Raw genomic sequence first — 16,062 nt, 5'->3', positions numbered from 1 at the left:
ACATTTTCTTTCTAGCAGAATGTTGCTTAGTCACATGGCTAAAATTCAGTTCTGTATCACATCAAGATTAGTCTGCTGAATTTCTTTCCTTACCTTGTTATTAATAGAGTAGACTGATTACGACAGCACCATTCATGCATTGCGCCACTGTAGTTTAGTGATAAGCCTATAGTGTTTTTCCAATAACCAATATGAGTCCATCATTTTTTCAACAGTTAATTCAATTTTTCCAGTGTTCCATATAATAACTTCCCCTGTATTAAAAACAGATATAGTAATATCTCCTTACTTTAATTTATAGTTAAAAATAATGATGTGGATAAACGGAAGAGCAGATGTATGTTTTAGAACATGGTTCTACTCAACTAAAGGAAGACAATAAAAGAAGACTCATCATCAGCTACATATTGTAGCGGGTGATTTTGATAGCAGCAACTTCAAATGTGCAATGTCAAACCTGTACCAGCACATACCATGCCCTACTAGAGGCGACAGGATATCAGATCATTGTTACACACCATTTAAAGAAGGGTATAAGGCAAAGCTTCACCTACCAGTTGGCAAATCTGATAATGCTGCTATTTTTCTTATGCCAAAGTATAAGCAAAAACTTGAACAGGGAACTCCGGTGCGGAAAGAGGTCATGCAATGGACGGATCAATCAGAGGCTGCCTCGAAAGATGCCCTTGATGATGTTGACTGGGATATATTTAGGCAGAAGTCTGACAACGTTAATATGCTCACCAAGGTAGTTGTGGGGTTTGTCGTTAAACTTATGGATGATACAATCCAAAAACATACCATCAGATCAATACCAGATCAGAAGCAGTGGGTAGATAAAACCATCCAGGATGTTTTGTGACTCCGTTCAACAGCTTTCAACAGGAGGATTATAACTGGAAATATGGCAGAGTATAAGGCTGTGTCATATAATGTCTGGAGAGCGGTTAAGGAAGCAAAACACTGTTATGGACAGAGGTTAGAGCTGCAATTCCAACACAATGGTGCAAAGAGTCTATGGCATGGGCCGAGAATGATAAATGAACAAAAAAATCACAGAAAAAAACAAAGATAAAAACATCCTGCACGGTATGATATATAAATGTGTGGATTTCCCTGGCCATGTTATTGAAGAAAGTCACAGAAATAAGATAATACAGCACTTAGTAAAGTAGATGCAAGCATTATATATGGACAAAGTCCTCACTCTGATATGATAAAATCTGAGACACTTAGCCAATATATGTTGATCTGAGACCACCTTGACGCTTGGCAGGCAGGCAGAGATGTGTTTTTATCAAAATATATTGGCTAAGTGTCTCAGATTTATCATATCAGAGTGAGGACTTTGTCCATATATAATGCTTGCATCTGCTTTACTAAGTGCAGTATTATCTTATTTCTGTGACTTTCTTCAATAATATGGCCAGTGACATCCGCAGATTTATATATCATACCGTGCAGGATGTTTTTATCTTTGTTTTTTCTGTGATTTTATTTATCTATGTAGTATTTGCTTGAGGGAGTGGCACCTTCAAGTGTGAATGTGCTCCTATTTTATCTTGGGAGTAGCAATCCTTTGCACTTTTGCCCTTCCTATCCAATAGGCCTCCCTGATTAGGTGGTACATATAGGTGTGCTTGCTCCTCCTCTCATTGGTTGCTTGATGCACATGGAGGTGACTAGGAGCAGCATACTATATGTGTGGCGTCTGCGTTCCTGAACATAGAAGCCCAATGGCTTAGGTAGGTTTAGCGTAGGACCCGCCTGACCTGAGACCACATTAGCGCTTGGTAGGCGGGCTCAGATGTGTTTTGGTCAAAATATATTGGCTAAGTGTCTCAGATTTTATCATATCAGAGTGAGGACTTTGTCCATATATAATGCTTGCATCTACTTTACTAAGTGCATTATTATCTTATTTCTGTGACTTTCTTCGATAATGATTAAAGATTTTAAATCATCGACTAACAGCATTAAGCATGCGGACATATCTCTGGCAGAGGAGTTTAATTATTTCTATCTGCACTTTCATAGTGAATCCCATGTTAATATTGCTAATTATCTCTTACCTGTTAATTGTAGGATGGTCAGAAAGCCAACTAGATCAGAGAGTGTTCCTACCCTTATTATCACAGAAGATGAGAAGGGCTTTTAAGAGGGTGAACACAAGGAAGGCAGCAGGTCCAGATGTTATCTCTGGTTGAGTCATCAGATCTTGTGCTAATCAGCTAGCCAGTGTTTATCACAATCTTTAATTAATCTCTGCAATTGTCTGCTGTCCCAAAATGCTTCAAAAATGCCATTATTGTCCCTGTCCTGAATAAACCACAACTAACCTGTTTGAATGATTATTGACTTGTAGCATTGACTTCAATTGTGAGGAACTGCTTTGAAACGCTGTTCAGAGACTTTATCATCTCATCACTTCCTGTGAATCTGCACTACAATTTGCTTGCCGTTCTACAGACAATGCTATTATTATCTGTTGCACACAGTACTATCTCATCTGGACATCAAGAAAGAAAATTATACCATTGCCTGCACTCCTGAATTAGCTCTCCTCTCCTTGGGGATCCAAAAAAACACCAAACATCAAGCGTCCCTTTTCTCTCTTATGTTGGAATCCACCAGATTACTCCTCCCTGAGTTCTGGCTTACCTCAGATACCCCCAGTTTTGAGAGTTGGCACGCCAAAATTGACCAGATATACAGACTTGAAGAAATCTCACACTGGGAGCTAAGAACAAGATCCACTTTTCTTAATATCCGGAACCCCTGGAAAAAAATTAGGCATTACACTTAAAATTCACAGGCAAAAGTATTCTACACCCCTACAACTCACATAATCTGGCTTCCGACTAGAAGATCCTCCCCACTCCCCCCACCACTCTCTCTCCCCTTCCCTTGACTACTATTATGTATCCCCACCTTACCTCATGTTGTTTTGTTGGTATTTCTTATGCCTCCATATCTTACAACTTGTACTGATGGCGGCAGCTACACCCTGCCATGAATGTGATTATGCTATGCATGCTATATGTATACCTGAAATGTTAATTGTTTTCGTATGTTTTATGAAAATAAAAAATTATCTTATAATTATCTAAATTTTCAGATGCAGAAATTTAATTCAAGTCACTTCTTATTTCATTAGTGACGCGTTTCAGCACATGTCCGTGCTTTCAACAGACTATGTTCACATAACCTCAAACATGTCTGAAATAGCAAAAAAGTGAAAAAAAAACAAACAAAGGAACTGATGTCATACTAGTGACTCCTCCCCCTGATCAGATACACTCAGACAGGGAAGCTTTCACTTGTTTCCACTTGTTTTAAATGAAAACAAGTCCCATAATTAATTCCGCTGAAAGAAAACAAAATAATTTTAGATATCAAATCAGACTACTTATATTGTATTCACAGTTTAGGCCTCTTGGCTCCATCGTTTGTAAACGATGTATCCAATACGCCTCTTTTTGCAAAAGTAATTTATTATGGTCGCAGCCACGGCGAGGTGGTAGAACACCTTCAATCACCTGGTAACGCAATATGGTATGCTTTTTTTCATGAAAGTGATATGGTACAGGGAGCAGTAAATTACCCTTTCTAATGGTGGATTTGTTTTTGCTCAACCTATCTTTTATTCTCATAGAGGTTTCCCCCACGTATAATAGTCCACATAGACATTTCAAAATATAAACAACAAATCTTCTGTCACACGTGAATACACCTCTTATGGGGATTCTCTCCCCAGAATGCGGGTGTGAGAAATGAGTTCCCCTAATCACACTTGAGCAATTTACACAATTCAGACAGGGGAATGTAACCTGTCTGGGAGAGGATAATACACTCTGTCTTAAATCCCGTTTATTACTGCCAATGTCGGCCCTGACTATTTTATCTTTAATGTTATCTGCCCTTTTAAAGCATAACATGGGGGGTCTCTGAAATTCCTCAATCTGAGGATATGATTTGAAAACTGTATGCCAATGTTTATTGACAATGCCCCTTAGTTGTTGGGTCAATGGGTGATATTTGACCACCAATTGGATGCACAGTGGCTTCTCTGTCCTAATATTACCTATGGTATCTATTTTTTCCCTATGTTCTTGTAAAAGTGGCCTAGGGTAACCTCTGGCTATGAACTTATTCTCCATTTCTTGTAGCCTAATCTCACAGCCCTCTGCCCTTCCTGACTTGCTGAAATTGAGAGAAGAGGATGGATTTCTTTGTTGGGACTGGATGACTGCTTGAAAATGCAAGTAAGCTATTGTGATCCGTCTCCTTTGTGAATAAATCAGTATACAATCCACCCTCTTCCCCCTTCAGAACCCATGTGTCTAGAAAAGAAAATGTATGCATGTCATGATGCATGACAAACTGTACCTCCGCCCAGATTGAATTTAGGTAGGTAGCAAACTCTGTGAGGGATCGAATGTTGCCCCGCCATACGCAAAAAATGTTGTCGATAAAACGATGCCAGAAAATACAATGCTGTGTGTACAACGGGTCAGAATAGACAAAATGACTCTCAAAATATAACATATAGTTATTTGCATACGGCGGTGCAACATTCGATCCCATCGCGGTCCCGTGGCGCTGTTGGTAAAAAGAATCTTGGAATAGAAAAGAATTCTCTTCAAGTACTATTCTCAAAAGTGATAGAAAAAAATATTTTTCTTTTGCTTCATATGGACTAGCCTCTAACAGTTCTGCGACCGCTGCAAGTCCCTTCTCATGCATTATAGAAGTATAGAGACTGCATACGTCAAAAGTGACCAGTATGCAGTCCCTATCAATTGTCAGAAGATGAATTTCAGATAAGAAATGACCTGTATCACGTATATATATGATGGTGATATCAGGGTCAGAGGGGTCAATACCTTTTCTAAAAGAATTGCTGGGCAAGAGAAGATGGAGTCAGTCTACACCACAATGGGGCGCCCTGGGGGGTAGTCATAGACTTGTGTATTTTTGGTAAGGTGTAAAACACCAGAGTGATCGGATATTGGTTAATCAGAAATTCTCCCAATTTGGCATTGATGACTCCATCCCCTCTGGCCTGGTCAGCAACAGTCTGAATAAGGCCCTTGATATAAAAAGACTGAGTCAGTATCTATTTTCTGGTATGTGTTTGTATCACCCAACTGACCAAAAATTTCTGTTATGTAGTACTCCTTATCTAAAACAGCTAGGGCTCCCCCTTTGTCTGCAGGCTTAAAGATAAGAGAATTATCATCCAACATGTGTTTAAGTGCAAATGTTTCTTCTCTGTTCAAGTTGTTTCTAATTTTAAAGCCCCCTTGTTTAAACTGTTGCAGTAATGTATCTACATCCCTCTGTACCAGGTGAATGAAGGTCTCCACTGGGTGGTGTATTTTAGGAGGCATAAAAGTGCTCTTAATTTTAAGATTAAACTGTTTGGCTGTCAATATACCACAATCAGCTGAGGGGTGCTGATTAATATAATATTTTTCTTTATGGAAATGGGCTTTAAGTCGCATGTTGCAATAAAAGCGCTGCATATCCATATCCAGGGTAAATGTGTCCAAAGTCCCTGTGGGGCTGAAAGACAACCCCTTTGCAAGTAAACTCATTTGTGCAAGGGTTAAGTTCTTAGAAGATAAGTTCAATATCAAATTCTGTGGCGTACCTGCGAGCGTGTCTTCCTTGGAGCTTCTGCCTCTTGCATGGTGACGCCCGGCTCTCCTGGTATTGGCTATTTTGTTGTTCCCCGTCGCTTGGCTAAAAAAGGCCCTTGAACTCCACTTGAAATGTCGCTCCCAGAATTAGACGATCCTGAACAGGTCCTGCACTCTCGTCTGTATGAGGATTGAACAGCTGCACCTGAGGCATCCTGCCATCTGTACACCCGGAACATATTGTAATCCTCCGTGTCTCGCAGGTATTTGGATCTCTTTGTGATTTTGAGCTTGTTTCTGAGATCGCTGCATTGTTTCTCCAATTGCTCCTGGAAAGATGTCAGATCTTCAGCCTTCAGACAGTCTCTCAGCTGCTCTTTCGCTGCCGCAATATTCGTGTTGCACTCCTTGATCGCCGTGGTGAGATATTCGATAGTGAGTACTATTATATCAAGCGAACATTTGTTCAAAATATTAGCAAACCGCGTACAATATTTGATGTTGTTACAAAAGAACGTCGGTCGAAGATTCACTCTCAGACCCCGCAGGATTTTCTGGGTACGATGATATTCGGCTAGAGTAGACGCATGCAATTCTAATGACACAAGATTCTTAGCTTCTTTTGTTAAACTCCTGGAGCTATCTTCAGGAAGTCGGATGAAGCGGTAATCTATGCCACGATGTCTCTTGCTTGATCATCTGTATAGGCAATGTATTCATCTGAGGATATGGTGATTGAGCGTGCAAGTGTCCAAAAATCCGTAGCTGTTTAGAATGAAATGGCCGGCACTGCTCACCTTGCTTGTTTGGTGGTGCACGTGTCAATGGGCAGGCATTCCAGTAAAAACGCTGTAAAGGAATGAACGGCACTCGCACTTAATTTTCAGATGCAGAAATTTAATTCAAGTCACTTCTTATTTCATTAGTGACGCGTTTCAGCACTCACACGTGCTTTCATCAGACTATGTTCACATAACCTCAAACATAAGAATAGATATCGGGCGGCACTGCTGTTGTGGGTGCACGATCCGCGGGTGTCCCTCAGGTACTTAATACGTAGAAAGAACCGGCACTCCTTACGATATAATTACCAGTATTTTATTTGCCACTCTTGGATGGAAGTGACACGCGTTTCGGCACATGCAAGTGCCTTTGTCAAACTCATGCGAACAGCAAGTGGCAATGAAATGAACATCAACATATGTTTAAATAGCCCGCCCCTCATCACATGATAGAAGCCTTCAGGTCATCTGATTCTGACATCATGTTGGCAAGGCAACCAAAAGTATGTTTACTAACATCCAAGAAAAAGGAAAAATGCGATCCTTCTGTATCATCGAGGATCGCTAAATATCAGTTACACTGTGGAAACACATAAAGAATATAAAAACAAAAATGATTACCTACACGAATGTAAATGAATGGTTATTCGCAATGGACAATACATATATATTCTCATAGAAAACTACTCACCGCGTACTCGCGATTCAACCCCTTGGGTGTCATTGTTTGCAGGCGGTGAATCCAATAGGCTTCACGCTTTAACAATAACTCCACCCTATTACCTCCCCTTCGAGTTGGTGGTACCTTCTCGATGATTTGAAACCTAAGCCAGGACACATTGTGTTTTTGTTGCGAAAAATGCTGAGGAATCGGCAATAGTAAATTTTCATTGCGGATGGTCGATTTGTGTTTAGCAAATCGATCTTTCATTCGCATTGTAGTTTCCCCTACGTAGCAGAGTCCACACGGACATTTCAGTAGATATATAATGAAGGAACTGTTACACGTGAAATGGTCCTTAACAGGAATTTGTTCTCCACTGTGTGGATGTGAGATATAAGGACCTTTTATTATACTAGAGCAGTGGATACAACTTAGACAAGAGAAGGTGCCCTTCCTGACAGTAGAAAATGTCATTTGTCGGGGGCCCTTTTTAGCAGTGCCAATATCTGCTCTAATGATTTTGTCCCTTAAATTACTTGCCCGTTTGTAACATAGTATTGGTGGACTTTGGAGTTCTGTGATCTGGGGGTAAGACCTAGTTATAATATTCCAATGTTTATTAATCACTTCCCTTATGTGATTAATCCAGGGATGGTACTGTATAACCAGGGGGAGTTTTTTTTGGGATGTCATACTCTGCTCTATTGGAGATATTTCACATTTATTGCGTTGATGTGTGAGTAACCATTTGGGATAACCCCTTTGCCTAAACTTATTGGTCATCTCTCTAAAATGAACGATTTGAGTAGAAGGATCACTAACAATCTTATTAACCCTCTGGAATTGTGAATAAGGGATAGGCCTTTTCGTGGCAGGTGGGTGATTACTATCATAGCTAAGCAGGCTATTACGATCTGTGCTTTTAGTATATAAATCTGTTTGGCAAGCCCCATCTTGACCCTTTATGACCCAAGTATCTAGAAAAGGTATCTTAGAAAAATCAGTATGTGCTGTAAATTTTAATTCGGGCCATATGTTATTAATAAAGACAAAAAATGGGTCACAATGTCGCACCACCATATGCAAAACACATCGTCTATAAAACGCTTAAAAAAATGCAATACTCTTGAAAACGTGGATGAGGATATATAAAATCCTGTTCAAACTGAGCCATGTAGCAATTTGCATATGGCGGTGCGACATTTGACCCCATCGCGGTCCCGCGGCACTGTTGATAATAAGTATCTTGGAAAAGAAAATAATTTTGAGTCAAAACTGTGGTCAAAAGGGCAAGAAAAAAATCTTTCTGCTGTGACGTGTATTCACTACGGTCCAACATCTTCCGCACAGCGGTTAACCCTTTATTATGAGTTATAGAAGTGTATAAGCAACACACATCTAGGGTCACTAGTATACACTCTGTATCTATCTTGATTTTTCTAAGTTCTTGTAAAAAATGGTGAGTATCCCTTAAATACGAAGGGGCTGTTTGTGTTAAGGGTGTAAGAAGGGCACCTTCTCTTGTCTAAGTTGTATCCACTGCTCTAGTATAATAAAAGTTCCTTATATCTCACATCCACACAGTGGAGAACAAATTCCTGTTAAGGGCCATTTCACGTGTAACAGTTCCTTCATTATATATCTACTGAAATGTCCGTGTGGACTCTGCTACGTAGGGGAGACTACAATGCGAATGAAAGATCGATTTGCTAAACACAAATCGACCATCCGCAATTGAAATTTACTATTGCCGATGCCTCAGCATTTTTCCCAACAAAAACACAATGTGTCCCAGCTTAGGTTTCAAATCATCGAGGAGGTACCACCAACTCAAAGGGGAGGTAATAGGATGGAGTTATTGTTGAAGCGTGAAGCCTATTGGATTCACCGCCTACAAACGATGACACCCAAGGGGTTGAATCGCGAGTACGCGGTGAGTAGTTTTCTATGAGAATATATATGTATTGTCCATTGCGAATAACCATTCATTTACATTTGTGTAGGTAATCATTTTTGTTTTTATATTCTTTATGTGTTTCCACAGTGTAACTGATATTTAGCGATCCTCGATGATACAGAAGGATCGCATTTTTCCTTGTTCTTGGATGTTAGTAAACATACTTTTGGTTGCCTTGCCAACATGACATCAGAATCAGATGACCTGAAGGCTTCTATCATGTGATGAGGGGCGGGCTATTTAAACATATGTTGATGTTCATTTCATTGCCACTTGCTGTTCGCATGAGTTTGACAAAGGCACTTGCATGTGCCGAAATGCGCGGCACTTCCATCCAAGAGTGGCGAATAAAATACTTGTAATTATATCGTAAGGAGTGCCGGTTCTTTCTTCATATTAATAACCTCAAACATGTCTTAAATAGCAAAAAAGTAAGAAAGAAAATAAACTATTTGTATGTTTTCCCCTCTCCAATCAACTTTTTAATCAAGATGCACTGTTCTTCTGAACAATGTCTGGAACAACCCAATTATCCTCAGAATTTCAGAGAAAAATGCACTGTAGAACCGAAGAAAGAAGAAAAAAAGGCCTCCCTATAATACCGTAAATGAGGGCAAACAGAGAACCAATCGTATAAACCTAAAAATGTTGCTAGAAAAACAAACATAGAATGCCCAATAAAAATATAAATACTTTATTATGTCATCAATTGATCAAAAAATTCATAAGACATTTTCACAGATTTACTATGGAGAATAATCAGCAAAACAACCTGGATGCAGTAGTCCCCCCCGTCGGTGCCTCAAAATCCCGCCAAACAGATGGAATACATGTCTGTGCAATATGCAGTGAGGTGATTCACAAGTAAAAAGCATCAGGTAAATACCCGCTACAAGTGACTGTGATGTTCATCTCACTGCACAGCCCAGTGGAGAGTCAGTGTGTAATAGTAGAGCCCTAAATGATAATACTCTAGAGCACATAATCACATAACATCCATCTAATAATTTCAGATGTATATGCCCCTATACATCAGGTCATGAATAGCAGGCTGCAAAATAGCAAACTCTCAAACAAAAGTACCCACTGGGAACAAGAACATACCCACAGACATGATGAAGGGCTGAGACACCGAACACAAGGCAGGCTAGAACGCCAATGCGCGTTTCGCCTCAGCTTCGTCAGGAGGTTAATGAGAATGTGGCCATGGCTCCCTCTTTATAACCCCCATGTAGCTGCACATATGTAAATAAATTATATAACTCAGCTGATACCTATTAACCGAGCGCTTGTGCCCGATGATGCACGCCGAGGACATCATAGAGGCGCCGCCTTCATCAGGAGGATGGGTGGAACGCAAACATGCGTTCCAGCCTGCCTCCCAAGGAAACACAGTGGCGTCCCCACGTGACCCGGCGCACAGCGCATCCTGGCCAAGCGCTGTATCAACTCATCCGGCAGACCTGCCATTCGGCTCTGAAAATGTCAGAACCTGTTCAAGTATGTAGGAAATGATATTAGCCCTGAATAAAGTCTACATGGGGTGTATAAGGTCCGGAAATGCCACAGGACCGCTGAGTATACATAGCTAGTAACGGGGAACATAGAAAAGAAAAAGGGAAAATGAAGGGAAAGAAAGAGAAGGATAGATCAGCGAGAAATGGACAAAGACTCCATACAATATATTTAGATTATGGGTACACGTATCTATGGTCACATAATCATTAAAAAAATTTTGATATCATAATTTATAATGGTGAATTAACACATCAACAATAACATGATTCTATGGGAAAATGAATACCATGATTTCTAACAGTAAAACTACAATTCCATAGTTCCATGATTTCATACAGATTTACAACAATTTAATATGATAAATGTATACATAGAGAGTAACATGATTCTATAAGATTTAGACCCCATGATTTTTAACAATAAATTTACATATCCATGACACCATGATTTCATACAAAATTACAACAATTTGTCACCAATAGAGTTGAGCGAACACCTGGTTGTTCGGGTTCGAGAAGTTCGGCCGAACTTCCCGGAAATGTTCGGGTTCGGGATCCGAACCCGATCCGAACTTCGTCCCGAACCCGAACCCCATTGAAGTCAATGGGGACCCGAACTTTTTGGCACTAAAAAGGCTGTAAAACAGCCCAGGAAAGAGCTAGAGGGCTGCAAAAGGCAGCAACATGTAGGTAAATCCCCTGCAAACAAATGTGGATAGGGAAATGAATAAAAATAAAAATAAAATAAATAAAAATTAACCAATATCAATTGGAGAGAGGTCCCATAGCAGAGAATCTGGCTTCACGTCACCCACCACTGTAACAGTCCATTGTCAAATATTTAGTCCCAGGCACCCAGGCAGAGGAGAGAGGTCCCATAACAGACAATCTGGCTTCATGTCAGCAGAGAATCAGTCTGCATGTCATAGCAGAGAATCAGGCTTCACGTCAGCCACCACTGTAACAGTCCATTGTCATATATTTAGGCCCAGGCACCCAGGCAGAGGAGAGAGGTCCCGTAACAGAGAATCTGGCTTCATGTCAGCAGAGAATCAGTCTGCATGTCATAGCAGAGAATCAGGCTTCACGTCAGCCACCACTGTAACAGTCCATTGTCATATATTTAGGCCCAGGCACCCAGGTAGAGGAGAGAGGTCCCGTAACAGAGAATCTGGCTTCGTGTCAGCAGAGAATCAGTCTGCATGTCATAGCAGAGAATCAGGCTTCACGTCAGCCACCACTGTAACAGTCCATTGTCATATATTTAGGCCCAGGCACCCAGATAGAGGAGAGAGGTCCCGTAACAGAGAATCTGGCTTCATGTCAGCAGAGAATCAGTCTGCATGTCATAGCAGAGAATCAGGCTTCACGTCAGCCACCACTGTAACAGTCCATTGTCATATATTTAGGCCCAGGCACCCAGGTAGAGGAGAGAGGTCCCTTAACAGAGAATCTGGCTTCATGTAAGCAGAGAATCAGTCTGCATGTCATAGCAGAGAATCAGGCTTCACGTCAGCCACCACTGTAACAGTCCATTGTAATATATTTAGGCCCAGGCACCCAGGTAGAGGAGAGAGGTCCCGTAACAGAGAATCTGGCTTCATGTCAGCAGAGAATCAGTCTGTATGTCATAGCAGAGAATCAGGCTTCACGTCAGCCACCACTGTAACAGTCCATTGTCATATATTTAGGCCCAGGCACCCAGGTAGAGGAGAGAGGTCCCGTAACAGAGAATCTGGCTTCATGTCAGCAGAGAATCAGTCTGCATCTCATAGCAGAGAATCAGGCTTCACGTCAGCCACCACTGTATCATTCCATTGTCATATATTTAGGCCCAGGCACCCAGGCAGAGGAGAGAGGTCCCGTAACAGAGGATCTGGTTTCATGTCAGCAGAGAATCAGTCTGCATGTCATAGCAGAGAATCAGGCTTCACGTCAGCCACCACTGTAACAGTCCATTGTCATATATTTAGGCCCAGGCACCCAGGCAGAGGAGAGAGGTCCCTTAACAGAGAATATGGCTTCATGTCAGCAGAGAATCAGTCTGCATGTCATAGCAGAGAATCAGGCTTCACGTCAGCCACCAGTGTAACAGTCCATTGTCATATATTTAGGCCCAGGCACCCAGGCAGAGGAGAGAGGTCCCATAAGAGAGAATCTGGCTTCATGTCAGCAGAGAATCAGTCTGCATCTCATAGCAGAGAATCAGGCTTCACGTCAGCCACCACTGTAACAGTCCATTGCCATATATTTTAGGCCCAGGCACCCAGGTAGAGGAGAGAGGTCCCGTAACAGAGAATCTGGCTTCATGTCAGCAGAGAATCAGTCTGCATGTCATAGCAGAGAATCAGGCTTCACGTCAGCCACCACTGTAACAGTCCATTGTCATATATTTAGGCCCAGGCACCCAGGCAGAGGAGAGAGGTCCTTTAACAGAGAATCTGGCTTCATGTCAGCAGAGAATCAGTCTGCATGTCATAGCAGAGAATCAGGATTCACGTCAGCCACCACTGTAACAGTCCATTGTCATATATTTAGGCCCAGGCACCCAGGTAGAGGAGAGAGGTCCCTTAACAGAGAATCTGGCTTCATGTAAGCAGAGAATCAGTCTGCATGTCATAGCAGAGAATCAGGCTTCACGTCAGCCACCACTGTAACAGTCCATTGTCATATATTTAGGCCCAGGCACCCAGGTAGAGGAGAGAGGTCCCGTAACAGAGAATCTGGCTTCATGTCAGCAGAGAATCAGTCTGCATGTCATAGCAGAGAATCAGGCTTCACGTCAGCCACCACTGTAACAGTCCATTGTCATATATTTAGGCCCAGGCACCCAGGTAGAGGAGAGAGGTCCCGTAACAGAGAATCTGGCTTCATGTCAGCAGAGAATCAGTCTGCATGTCATAGCAGAGAATCAGGCTTCACGTCAGCCACCACTGTAACAGTCCATTGTCATATATTTAGGCCCAGGCACCCAGGCAGAGGAGAGAGGTCCCTTAACAGAGAATCTGGCTTCATGTCAGCAGAGAATCAGTCTGCATGTCATAGCAGAGAATCAGGCTTCACGTCAGCCACCACTGTAACAGTCCATTGTCATATATTTAGGCCCAGGCACCCAGGCAGAGGAGAGAGGTCCCGTAACAGAGAATCTGGCTTCATGTCAGCAGAGAATCAGTCTGCATCTCATAGCAGAGAATCAGGCTTCACGTCAGCCACCACTGTAACAGTCCATTGCCATATATTTTAGGCCCAGGCACCCAGGTAGAGGAGAGAGGTCCCGTAACAGAGAATCTGGCTTCATCTCAGCAGAGAATCAGTCTGCATCTCATAGCAGAGAATCAGGCTTCACGTCAGCCACCACTGTAACAGTCCATTGTCATATATTTAGGCCCAGGCACCCAGGCAGAGGAGAGAGGTCCCGTAACAGAGGATCTGGTTTCATGTCAGCAGAGAATCAGTCTGCATGTCATAGCAGAGAATCAGGCTTCACGTCAGCCACCACTGTAACAGTCCATTGTCATATATTTAGGCCCAGGCACCCAGGCAGAGGAGAGAGGTCCCTTAACAGAGAATCTGGCTTCATGTCAGCAGAGAATCAGTCTGCATGTCATAGCAGAGAATCAGGCTTCACGTCAGCCACCACTGTAACAGTCCATTGGCATATATTTAGGCCCAGGCACCCAGGCAGAGGAGAGAGGTCCCGTAACAGAGAATCTGGCTTCATGTCAGCAGAGAATCAGTCTGCATCTCATAGCAGAGAATCAGGCTTCACGTCAGCCACCACTGTAACAGTCCATTGCCATATATTTTAGGCCCAGGCACCCAGGTAGAGGAGAGAGGTCCCGTAACAGAGAATCTGGCTTCATGTCAGCAGAGAATCAGTCTGCATGTCATAGCAGAGAATCAGGCTTCACATCACCCAACATTGGAACAGTCCATTGTCATATATTTAGGCCCCGGCACCCAGACAGAGGAGATGTTCATTCAACTTTGGGTTGCCTCGCAATATAATGGTAAAATGAAAATAAAAAGAGGATTGAATGAGGAAGTGCCCTGGAGTACAATAATATATGGTTAAGGGGAGGTAGTTAATGTCTAATCTGCACAAGGGATGGACAGGTCCTGTGGGATATATGCCTGGTTCATTTTTATGAACGTCAGCTTGTCCACATTGGCTGTACACAGGCGGCTGCGTTTGTCTGTAATGACGCCTCCTGCCGTGCTGAATACACGTTCAGACAAAACGCTGGCCACCGGGCAGGCCAGCACCTCCACGGCATAAAAGGCTAGCTCTGGCCACGTGGACAATTTAGAGACCCAGAAGTTGAATGGGGCCGAACCATCAGTCAGTACGTGGAGGGGTGTGCACACGTACTGTTCCACCATGTTAGTGAAATGTTGCCTCCTGCTAACACGTTGCGTATCAGGTGGTGGTGCAGTTAGCTGTGGCGTGTTGACAAAACTTTTCCACATCTCTGCCATGCTAACCCTGCCCTCAGAGGAGCTGGCCATGACACAGCTGCCTTGGCGACCTCTTGCTCCTCCTCTGCCTTACCCTTGGGCTTCCACTTGTTCCCCTGTGACATTTGGGAATGCTCTCAGTAGCGCGTCTACCAACGTGCGCTTGTACTCGCGCATCTTCCTATCACGCTCCAGTGCAGGAAGTAAGGTGGGCACATTGTCTTTGTAGCGTGGATCCAGCAGGGTGGCAACCCAGTAGTCCGCACACGTTAAAATGTGGGCAACTCTGCTGTCGTTGCGCAGGCACTGCAGCATGTAGTCGCTCATGTGTGCCAGGCTGCCCAGAGGTAAGGACAAGCTGTCCTCTGTGGGAGGCGTATCGTCATCGTCCTGCCTTTCCCCCCAGCCACGCACCAGTGATGGGCCCAAGCTGCGTTGGGTGCCACCCCGCTGTGACCATGCTTCATCCTCATCCTCCTCCACCTCCTCCTCATCCTCGTCCTTCTCGCCCTCCAGTAGTGGGCCCTGGCTGGCCACATTTGTACCTGGCCTCTGCTGTTGCAAAAAAACTCCCACTGAGTCACTTCGAAGAGACTGGCCTGAAAGTGCTAAAAATGACCCCTCTTCCTCCTCCTCCTCCTCCTGGGCCACCTCCTCTTCCATCATCGCCCTAAGTGTTTTCTCAAGGCGACATAGAAGTGGTATTGTAACGCTGATAACGGCGTCATCGCCACTGGCCATGTTGGTGGAGTACTCGAAACAGCGCAACAGGGCACACAGGTCTCGCATGGAGGCCCAGTCATTGGTGGTGAAGTGGTGCTGTTCCGCAGTGCGACTGACCCGTGCGTGCTGCAGCTGAAACTCTACTATGGCCTGCTGCTGGTCGCACAGTCTGTCCAGCATGTGCAAGGTGGAGTTCCACCTGGTGGGCACGTCGCATATGAGGCGGTGAGCGGGAAGGCCGAAGTTACGCTGTAGCGCAGACAGGCGAGCAGCGGCAGGATGTGAATGCCGGAAGCGCGAACAGACGGCCCGCACT

Source organism: Bufo gargarizans, chromosome 5 (assembly GCF_014858855.1).
Source record: "Bufo gargarizans isolate SCDJY-AF-19 chromosome 5, ASM1485885v1, whole genome shotgun sequence".
NCBI lineage: Eukaryota > Metazoa > Chordata > Amphibia > Anura > Bufonidae > Bufo > Bufo gargarizans.
Note: the sequence above shows the minus strand (reverse complement) of the source record.